Raw genomic sequence first — 11,813 nt, forward strand, 5'->3', positions numbered from 1 at the left:
CATCTAAATTAATTCAGTCATAGGCCTACTCTCATTTTCGTATTTATTTAATAGAGTAGGCCCTATTCTTGTTTTAGTTGGCAAAATACAGAGGCAGATATAGTCCCGGGATATAGTCATACTTCCAAGTTTTCTACTTTCTTGAATTTGTGTCAACATGAAGGCCTAAGCGCTTAAGCTTACATCCAAGCCGGGCATCCAAGTTCGCATGGTCGGTACTACGACTCGATGTTTCAGACTTTACTTGTGAGAAAAGGAAAGTAGGCCTAATAAATTATGAGAAGAGGTCACAAATAGGATCAAATAAAATAATCCAACAAAGAATCACCCTGCCTAAATGCCGGACATAGGCTAGGCCTACATGTTTTAAACTTTATTATTATCCACCACGAATGGAGTGCCAATTTCTATTAGCCTAGGCTGTCTTTCTATCAACAAACGTGGAATCTCCCAGCTTGACCAATTTGGCATTACTAGTCTATAGTATCTAGTACCGTACAATACGATATACGTGATTGACACAATGGACACATGTATCATGGCCACGTCCATGTCAAAACTGACTATATGCACGGTGACAAGTAAAAATGTACATTTTAATGCATTTAACAATGTTCAAGCTACATTACACTGATCCAATATCATCCACAATACGTCGAAATGTTTTCAAATATAACATCATCATTTGATTCACCAAAATTCAGTAATATTCACTAAAATAAAATGACGAAATAAAGTACACTACACTCACCTGATAGATAGCGTGTTGATTTGACAGTCCCGTTTCAACTCGGCCTCCAGTCAATTCGGACCCGTGTCATTCGGTACCATACCAATTCGGTCCCAAACCAAGCCATGCCAAGCTCACGCACTATCAACAGTTTTGTGATCATATTAAAACATTTTCTGAGGAGAACACCCTGATTTTTTTTTAAATTCTGGTTTTTACCCTACACGGTTGTATGATGTACTATATGATGAGCCCTGGGGAGGGTAAAATGGGGGGGGCAAGACATTTTGGCGAGCCGAAAGGGGTGGGGAAGCAAGTTTTGGCAAGCCGAGAGGGGGGGGGAAGCGATTTTTGGCAGGCGGCAGATGACATGATCGAGCCGGCAACTTGTAAAACCGCCCGGCCGTAGGCCTATGGCATTTTCCAATATAATCGGTTAGCAGTTTTGTGGGGTTCAATCCGGTTCATTATCGAACGAGCGGAGCGGAGCGGAGCGGAGAGGAGAGGAGAGGAGAGGGAGAGGAGAGGAGAGGAGGAGGAGAGAGAGGAGAGGAGAGGAGCCTAGGCGAGGCGAGGAGAGGAGAGGAGAGAAGAGAAAGAGAAGGGGAAAAGTTAAAAGTCGGGTCAATCTATAGGCCCTGTGATCATTTTAGGCATTGCTTGAACGAGGGTCCTTTGCCTAAAAGCATGTGAAAATTACTGTGGGCTTGCTGATATATGCAGGGCCTGTCACATTTGCCAAAGTCAGTAGGCCTATTGTGACGGACTCCATGCTGACTTCAATTCAATATACGGCATCTAAGGTCTTAGACCTATAAAAGTATCAGTGTAGGCCTAATATTAAAAAAATTGCAAAATGAAGGCCTATTCCATAAATTATTATTAGGCCTATACTTCTTAAAATTATGCTTATGCATTAAACCGGGCACCTGTGACTACACTTTCTTTACTTTTGGCATATCTCCCTTATTGTCCTCATTAATTTCGTCTTTTAATATTAAGCATGTGACCGAATTGGTTTGGGACCGAATTGGCATGTGGCCGAATTGGTATGTGGCCGAGTTGGTTTGGGTCCGAGTCGACCTGCTACCCCGTGAATGCCGTTTAGAGGTCCATTCTCCGATAAAGCGTTCAAGTTTGGTCTCAGGAATGACAAAATCGCCAACCACGAAGAATTCATAAAATTCATTCAGAATCGTAAACTTCAATAGTTTAAGAACCCCGTTAAGAACACAAAACAATGCATGGGTGATTTTTCATCCATACTTCATTTTTGAGCAATATTACTTGTACGTAGGCCTATTGGGGGTAACGTATCTGTGGTAACGTATCTGTGAAGCCCTTTCCCACCGTCTTTATCGTGCAAGTGTAAAAACTGACCGACTTAATACCCATACTTGATCAGTCATCACCCAATGTCAGGGTTCGCAGGTTTTTGCCGCAGGTGGAAAAAACCGCGGTTTTAACCGTGGTTTTAATCACTTGGCAAAAACAGTTTTTGCCAGTTTTTGTGATTTGTAATTCAGTTTTTTCATCTCAAAACAAATTATTAAGTTACAAAAATAATTTCCTGAGTGTAACAAGGCCAGATTTTGTAATTATAAGTAACATTAAGTAAAATTAAAGGCATGCATTTTCATTGTTCAAGGGCATTTAACCGAAATGTGACATATATCAAATTCAAAACTTTTTCATTTTAAGGACTTGATGAGAAAAAAAATAAGTTGAATGAATCATTAAAAGTTGTGTGTTACTGTTTATGAGCTTTCTGTAGTACTTTTTAATATTTGACTGACTATAAGTGAGTTTTTGCCAGTTTTTGCCATTTTTGCCGGTTTAAACCAGGCATAAAAACAGTTTTTGGCACCCTTCCCGGCAAAAACCGAACCCTGCCCAATGTACTAAAGTCTGGTATGGTATTTGGCTTCATTTATCACAGCGTTTTTTCCGAAGGGAGTAGAATTTAGGTAACGTATCTGTGACGACATGAACGTAACGTCAGGACTTTTTGCCGAAGTTAATAGACCTGATTTTTTTTACTAAACCATTGTGTATATGTTCCATATATATAATATAACTATGGAGCCTGCTTGATCCATCACATATGAGAACATTCATCTAGCCAATTATTTTCACAGATTGTTATCTATTAGAAATATGGTAACGTATCTGTGAAAGCTTGTGAACAATATTGGCGACAGTCCTCAAAGTCCTGTTGGAAAAATTTAATATTCTGTGTTGTGATATTTTATACTTTATAATTAGGGCATGATACCAGCTGATGAAAAGTACCTATAATCCATTATATGCGCGCATGTTTAGAGAGCAGGGACATATTATACGGAACACACCTTGGCTGGCGACATGGAGGAAAACAATGGACATGCATAATCAGCTTTATTGTTTTATTTCTAGGCACGTTACAACCTCTAGCCTCACACATTTTAGAAAGCAACTCCTAAGTATAAGTTATATTAATAAAAGTTATTTCTTTCTGACGAAACAAGTCTGAATACGACTTGAAACTATGGGCGACACAGATTTTGCATTTTGAACACTTTATCGGAGAATGTCCCTAGAGTTAGGAATACGCAATATCCTGTTGCGTAAATGCAGCATGGTGATGGTCATATTCCTTCATTTAGACTATGAACTTTATGCAGCATGGTGATGGTCACATTCCTTCATTTAGACTATGAACTTTGACCTCTGGGATTGCAGCTACCATAGTATACTTATGGGGCCACGGCCCATCATCGTACTAAATATGAACCCTGAGGGCGCTGTAGTTTTCGAGCTAGAGCTGTTTGAAATTTAACACAAGTTGCCCCCTGTAGCCCATGACCTTTGACCTCTGGGGTCGGGGGTACCTTAGGATGTTTCTAGGGGTCATGGGACATCATTATACCAAGTATGGGCCCCGAGGCTACTTTAATTCTTAAGCTAGAGGAGTGCAAAGGACTGATCTTGAGAAGGAGGAGAAGGAGAAGGAGGAGAAGGAGAAGGAGAAGTCGAAGACTAAACACAACAAATACAATATCTATGCCCCGTTACACGGACATAGATAAGGAGAAGGAGAAGCCGAAGACTAAACACAACAAATACAATATCTATGCCCCGTTAACACGGGCATAGATAAGGAGAAGGAGGAGAAGGAGAAGCCGAAGACTAAACACAACAAATACAATATCTATGCCCCGTTACACGGGCATAGATAAGGAGAAGACTAGATGGCACAGTAACTGTGTTTGACCAAACACGAATATCTATGCCCGTGACCACACCTAACTCCCTTCCCCTATTCACAAACGAAAACTTGGTGAGCACCATGTGAAAGCCCTTGTTTAAAGCTTTCATTTGATACACATGTAATGCTCATAACACCAGACTGGCCCACACTCTCTCTAATACCCTACACTGCTTCACTCTCTTTTTACCTCATCAGACCATCACTCTCTCTCTAAAACAACATCAGACTGGACCACACTCTCTCTAATACCCCACGAAACCCCCATACTCTCTTATACTCCACCAGACCATCACTCTCTCTAAAACACCATCAGACTGGATCATACTCTCTCTAATACCCCACCAAGCCTTCACTCTCTCTTATACCCCACTAGACCATCAATCGCTCTAAACACCACCAGACTGGACCACACTCTCTCTAATACCCCACCAGACCATCACTCTCTCTTATACTCCACCAGACACTCACTCGCTCTAAAAAACCACCAGGCTGACCCATACTCTCTCTAATGCCCACCAGACCCTCACTCTCTCTTATACACCACCAGACACTCACACGCTCTAAAACACCAACAGGCTGACCCATACTCTCTCTAATACCCCACGAAGCCTTCACTCTCTCTTATACTCCACTATACACTCACTCTCTCTAAAACACCACCAGGCTGACCCATACTCTCTCTAATACCCTACCAAGCCTTCACTCTCTCTTATACCTCATCAGACCATCAATCTCTCTAAAACACCACCAGACTGGACCACACTCTCTCTAATACCCCACCAGACACTCACTCTCTCTTATACTCCACTAGACACTCACTCGCTCTAAAACACCACCAGGCTGACCCAAACTCTCTCTAATACCCCACCCAGCCATCACTCTCTCTTATACTCCACCAGACACTCACTAGCTCTAAAACACCACCAGACTGACCCACACTCTCTCTAATACCCCACCAGACCCTCACTCTCTCTTATACTCCACCAGACACCCACTCGCTCTAAAACACCACCAGATTGACCCACACTCTCTCTAATACCCCACCAGATCCTCACTCTCTCTTATACTCCACCAGACACCCACTCGCTCTAAAACACCAACACGCTGACCCAAACTCTCTCTCTAATACCCCACCAAGCCTTCACTCTCTCTTATTCTCCACCAGACACTCACTCGCTCTAAAACACCACCAGGCTGACCCAAACTCTCTCTAAAACCCCACCCAGCCATCACTCTCTCTTATACTCCACCAGACACTCACTAGCTCTAAAACACCACCAGACTGGCGCACACTCTCTCTAATACCTCACCAGACCCTCACTCTCTCTTATAATCCACCAGACACTCACTCGCTCTAAAACACCACCAGGCTGGCCCAAACTCTCTCTAATACCCCACCAAGCCATCTCTCTCTCTTATACTCCATCAGACCCTCACTCTCTCTGAAACACTACCAGTCTGGAGAATACCCCTTAAATCCCAAAACATTGTGTCCCTAAAACCTCTTAACCACATTGTACGTCTTGACGTATATTTGAAGCCTTCATCATTGCAAATACAGGTAGCTACCAAAATGCTACCTATTGCGATATACTGTGTTAACCGGTCGTACCTATTTTGCTTTTTAAAGCATATGAACTTTGACCTCTGGGGTTGCGGCTAGCATAGCATACTTCTAGGGTCACAGGCCATCATTGTACCAAGTATGAACCCTGAGGGCGCTATAGTTTTTGAGCTAGAGCTGTTTGAAATTTTACACATATTGCCCCCTGTAGCCCATGACCTTTGACCTCTGGGGTCGGGAGTACCCTAAGATGTATCTAGGGGTACTTCTAGGGTCTGAGGCCATCATTGTACCAAGTATGAACCCTGAGGGCGCTATAGTTTTTGAGCTAGAGCTGTTTGAAATTTTACACATATTGCCCCCTGTAGCCCATGACCTTTGACCTCTGGGGTCGGGAGTACCCTAAGATGTATCTAGGGGTCAGGGGCCATCATTGTACCAAGTATGGGCCCCTGAGGCTTCTTTGGTTCTTGAGCTAGAGGAGCGCAAAGGACTGATCTTGAGAAGGAGAAGAAGACGAAGGAGAAGGAGAAGCCGAAGACTAAACACAACAAATACAATATCTATGCCCCGTTGCACGGGCATAGATAACTAAACTAGAAACCACAGGTGTGTTTGAGCAAACACGAATATCTATGCCCGTGACCACACCCAACCCCCCTTCCCCTATTCACAAAACGAAAACTTATACCCCTTGGTATAAGCTTTAAATGATATAAGTATCATTATCATAGCACCTAAAATAAAAAACCGCCCAATTGGGCGCCAAATGCAAAAGTTAGTGACCATCATGTGAAAGCCCTTGTTATAAACTTTAATTGATATAAGTATCATCCTCATAGCACCTAAAATAAAAAAGCGCCCAATTGGGCGCCAAATCAAAAGTTGGTGACCACCATGTGGAAGCCCTTGTTATAAACTTTAATTGATATAAGTATTATCCTCATAGCACCTTAATAAAAAAAAGCGCCCAATTGGGCGCCAAATCAAAAGTTGGTGACCATTATGTGGAAGCCCTTTTATAAGCTTTAATTGATATAAGTATCATCCTCATAGAAGTATCATTATCATAGCACCTAAAATAAAAACCGCCCAATTGGGCGCCAAATCAAAAGTTGGTGACCACCATGTGGAAGCCCTTGTTATAAACTTTAATTGATATAAGTATTATCCTCATTTAGTTTAGTTTAGTTTTTATTTAGCATTGCAACATATACAAAAATACAGAAAAATGGTAAGACATCAAGTACAATGCATCAAAATTTAACAACAATAATAAAATGTGCACAAACCACAAAATGCCATCCCAGATTGGAACGGCATACACGCCACAACACCAAAAGTTGCAAGGCAAGGATAGCCCATAAAAGCCTGGCTACGTATGCAGGCTTATTTCCAATGGGGTCCCAAAACAAAAAATGGCTGTGGACGTGGAGGAAAATAGAAAAAAAAGAGACATTTGGACATAAGCCTACATACGTATAAATTCTGCAGATTCCTGCTTCAAAGCACTATCAGCCAGGTGTTTTTGACAGCCTTTTGAAAGCCATCCTGTTGCTTATGGACTGAATTTGAGGCGGCAAGTCATTCCAATCTAAGATGGCATTATAGTAGAAGGACTTGTTGGCAATACCTTTGACTCTGGGCACAAAGAAATTAAAATTACTAGATCTGGTACGATGGGTATGAGCACTTGAGGTTCTAATGAAGTTGTTTCTGAGGTATGGTGCACCAGTATCATTGAAGATGTTGAATACGTGGTTAAGCCTTAATTGTTTAGCACGGTCCTGAGAATTTAGAAGTTTAATGGAGTTACGAGTCAACTGATCAATGTGGGACCTGGGAGACAAATTTAGAATAAAGCGGACTATTTTGTTTTGGGTGATCTGTAATTTGTGTTTAGCTCTGGTACTGATACCAACAAACCATGCTGAACAGCAGTAATCAAGGTGACACTGTATGAGAGCAGCACACAAATTTTTGCGAAGGGTTTGATTGAGATAGTTTGAATGCCTATAAAGAAACTTAAGACGCCCAATGACTTTCCTGACAAGAACATCAACCATGTTGTCACCGAGAGTGTTTGATCCATTGTGATTCCAAGATAATTAATACTATCTTGGGAGCAGATAATTTGCCCGTTATAATTGATGTTAAAATCAGTGACTCTCTTTAATTTCACATGAGAGCCAAATAAAATACACTCGGTCTTACCCACATGCAGGGATAATTCATTGTCGATTAGCCACTGATTACATGATTGAAGTTCTTTGTTGAGTTCATGGGAAACGACAGTGTCATCTTTGTCCGAAACTAAGATGACACTGTCGTCGGCATATAGTAATAGTTTATTGTGCACGGAGGACACCATGTCATTGCTGTAGCAAAGGTACAGCAGGGGACCCAATAAACTACCTTGTGGAACCCCACAGGTAATTTTCATGAAATCCGATGAAATGCCATCAACCGAGACAAGTTGTTGCCTGTTGGACAAATATGATCTAAACCAACCAGGGTTGATTCCCATGCACTCAAGTTTAGAACACAAAATATTATGATTTACGCTGTCAAAAGCTTTCTGTACATCTAGTAACAGCATCCCAACATAATTGCCCTTTGAAAGCTCAGATTTTATATAATCAGTCAAATGAATAAGGCAGGTTTCTGTGGAAAAGCCTGGACGGAAGCCAGATTGGTATTGGTATAAAATCTGTTTTTCTCTTAGGTATTCATCAAGCTGAACAAAAATACATCTTTCAAGAATTTTTGAAATGCAACTCAGAATGCTCACTGGCCTGTAATTGCCCACGTCCAATCTACTGTTCTTTTTGTAAAGGGGAATTATTTTGGCACACTTCAAGTCATCCGGCACAGTCTTGGTGACAATTGATAGATTAACAATATGGGTGACAACAGAGGTAAGTTGGGGGGCCCCATCTTTCAAAAACTTGGGCGCCAACCCATCCAAACCAGCACCTTTATGAGCATCAAGATTGGATAAAGCCTTGAGTATAAAATCTTCGGTAACTAACTCAAGATCAAACTCATTAGGAGTCACACCTTTGTCCAAATAGAATTGTTTAAAAGTCACCGAGTCCGTGCCAAATTTCTTGAGTGGAGAGGGCAATTTACTGACCAGTGTTGAGGCAATATTTGTGAAAAAATTGTTGATGTGGTTGCAAACAGAAAGAGTGTCGTAACACAAATTACCAGCAATGTCTAAGACGATTTTCCCTTTACTTTTGGATTTGTCACTGGAACCCAGAAGTTTTAGATGTTCCCAGAGCTTCTTAGGATTACCCATGCTATCCTCGAGTTTCGATTGAAAGAATGAAGCCTTCGCATTTTTGATATCCCTCTGGACTTCATTGCGTAATGCAGTGAAATCCTGATAAGAATAGTCACTACTACCTTTGAGAACCATTTTCCTGATTGTATCACGCTTCCGTATCTTTTCGAGAATAGCTGGGGCCATCCAGGGCTCTGTGCGTATTTTAATACGCACATCTCTTTCGGATTGCAATTTGGTCTAGAACATTAGTCAATATGATTTTAAAATTGATCCAGGCAGTATTGACACACTCACAGTTTAGAACAGTTGACCAGTCACAGTTTGATAGCATATTTCTAAAAGATTCAACAGAGTATTGCTTCATTGATCTAATACGAATAATATTTTGAGAATTCAATGGAACCTAACAGACTTTCTAGTGCAGTACACCAGAAAATGATCACTAAAACCCGTAGGCATGACACCACACTGAAAAACCTTGTCAAGATTGTTACATAAAATGTGATCGATACAGGATTCAGTTGTTTCAGTTACACGGGTAGGCTCTTTGATGACATTTTCAAAACCTGCACCAGAAAGTCTGTTAAGGTAAGATCTAGTTGTGCTGGAATTATGCACAGACTCTTCTAAAGTGCAAATATTAAAGTCACCAAGTATGTAGGTTTCCTGTTCAAGTGGAAGAGTATTAAAGATTTTATCTAATCTGGTTATAACATCAGTAAATATCTGTGACCTGTATATCACACCAAGTAAGATGGGCTTGGACTTGGGCAACAACAAATCACACCAAACCACTTCATTATCGCCTTCACTCATAAGGTCATTGCGAAGATTAAAAGCCAGGTCGCTTCTTATATATAAGCAGGCGCCACCACCATTGCGGTTCCTATCGCATCGTGAAGACGTTGTAATTGTCGATACCAATCTCATTGTCAGTAACCGATGAATCAAGCATAGTTTCCGTAATTGCGATGACAGCTGCATTGGTTTGTTGGGCGATAACTTTGAGGTTTGAAAGTTTGGGTATTAGGGATCTGGTGTTGACATGAAGAAAGTTGAGACCTTTCTTAGGGAATAGACTGAAATCTGCTGGGGTCGTGTTTGACATGCGTGGCCCGGGGTTAACATGAACGTCACCGGATCTTATGAGGGCATAATTTAGAGGATACTGAATGTTATGATTTGAATGCAGTTGGGTTGGTGTTGACCAACCTGCAGTGTAGTCTCTGGAGACAGTCCATTTTATGTAATTGGAGAGCTTACATGGTGGAACAGGCGGAGCTCTCAGAGAATCATTGCTGAAGAAAAGTCTTAGCACCTTAAATAAAAAAAAGCGCCCAATTGGGCGCCAAATCCAAAAGTTGGTGACCATTATGTGGAAGCCCTTTTTATAAGCTTTAATTGATATAAGTATCATCCTCAATCCAAAAGTTGGTGACCACCATGTGGAAGCCCTTGTTATAAACTTTAATTGATATAAGTATTATCCTCATAGCACCTTAAATAAAAAAGCGCCCAATTGGGCGCCAAATCCAAAAGTTGGTGACCATTATGTGGAAGCCCTTTTTATAAGCTTTAATTGATATAAGTATCATCCTCATAGAAGTATCATTATCATAGCACCTAAAATAAAAAACCGCCCAATTGGGCGCCAAATCCAAAAGTTGGTGACCACCATGTGGAAGCCCTTGTTATAAACTTTAATTGATATAAGTATTATCCTCATAGCACCTTAAATAAAAAAAAGCGCCCAATTGGGCGCCAAATCAAAAGTTGGTGACCATTATGTGGAAGCCCTTTTATAAGCTTTAATTGATATAAGTATCATCCTCATAGCACTTAAAATAAAAAAGCGCCCAATTGGGCGCCAAATCTAAAAAAACTGGGTGACCACCCCCTTACAAACCGTGAGAACCCTTAACCCTCCTAACACCCATTAACCAACCATACGCCATGTCCCACAATGACAGCCTTTTGAGGTGGTCCAAGGCACCAATATCAAAATGCCTACACATTCCCTTTTAAGGGAATTTTTGTCAAGTGATCAATTTCCTTGACGTACGATTCGGGCCGTTATCATTGCAAACACAGGTAGCTAGCAAAACGCTACCTATTGCGCTACACTGTGTTAATAGGTTGTACCTAGTTTGCTTTTTAAAGCCTTTGAACTTTGACCTCTGGGGTTGCGGCTACCACAGAATACATCTAGGGCACAGAGGAGTAAGATAGACAGAGCGCGTACGTACCACCAGTCAAAGTCTCCGCCTCATCCGATAATGAGGGCGAATGTTCCATGAAATGCGACAGGCGAGACTGCTACGCAATTACCGCGTATTTTCATTGTCTATTGCGTAATCGCGAAAAAGCAGCACGCTCTATCGCGATATCTGCGAAGGCACGCAGCGCTGGCGTGATTGTTAGACACAGCACGATCGAACAATCGGCCCTCATGAATATGCGAGAACTGGTAGCATACAATACACGGGGACTTTGACTGGTGGTACGCGCTCTGTCTATCTTACTCCTCTGTGATCTAGGGTCATGGGCCATCATTGTACCAAGTATGAACCCTGAGGGCGCTGTAGTTATTGAACTAGAGCTGTTTGAAATTTTACACATATTGCTCCCTGTAGCCCATGACCTTTGACCTCTGGGGTCGATGTTAATTCAGGAAATATCTAAGGGTCATGGGCCATCATTGTACCAAGCATGAACCCTGAGGGCGCTATAGTTCTTTAGCTAAAGCGGTTTAAAAAAATTACGCATATCGCTCCCTGTAGCCTGTGACCTTTGACCTCTGGGGTCGTGGCTACCATAAGTTACTGTTAGAGGTCATGGGCCGTCATTATACTAAGTATGAACCCTGAGGGCGCTGTAGTTCTTGAGCTAGAGCTGTTTGAAATTTTACACATATTGCCCCCTGTAGCCCATGACCTTTGACCTCTGGTGTCGGGGTACCCTAGGATGATGCTAAGGG

Source organism: Amphiura filiformis, chromosome 16 (assembly GCF_039555335.1).
Source record: "Amphiura filiformis chromosome 16, Afil_fr2py, whole genome shotgun sequence".
In the NCBI taxonomy this organism is placed as follows: Eukaryota; Metazoa; Echinodermata; class Ophiuroidea; order Amphilepidida; family Amphiuridae; genus Amphiura; species Amphiura filiformis.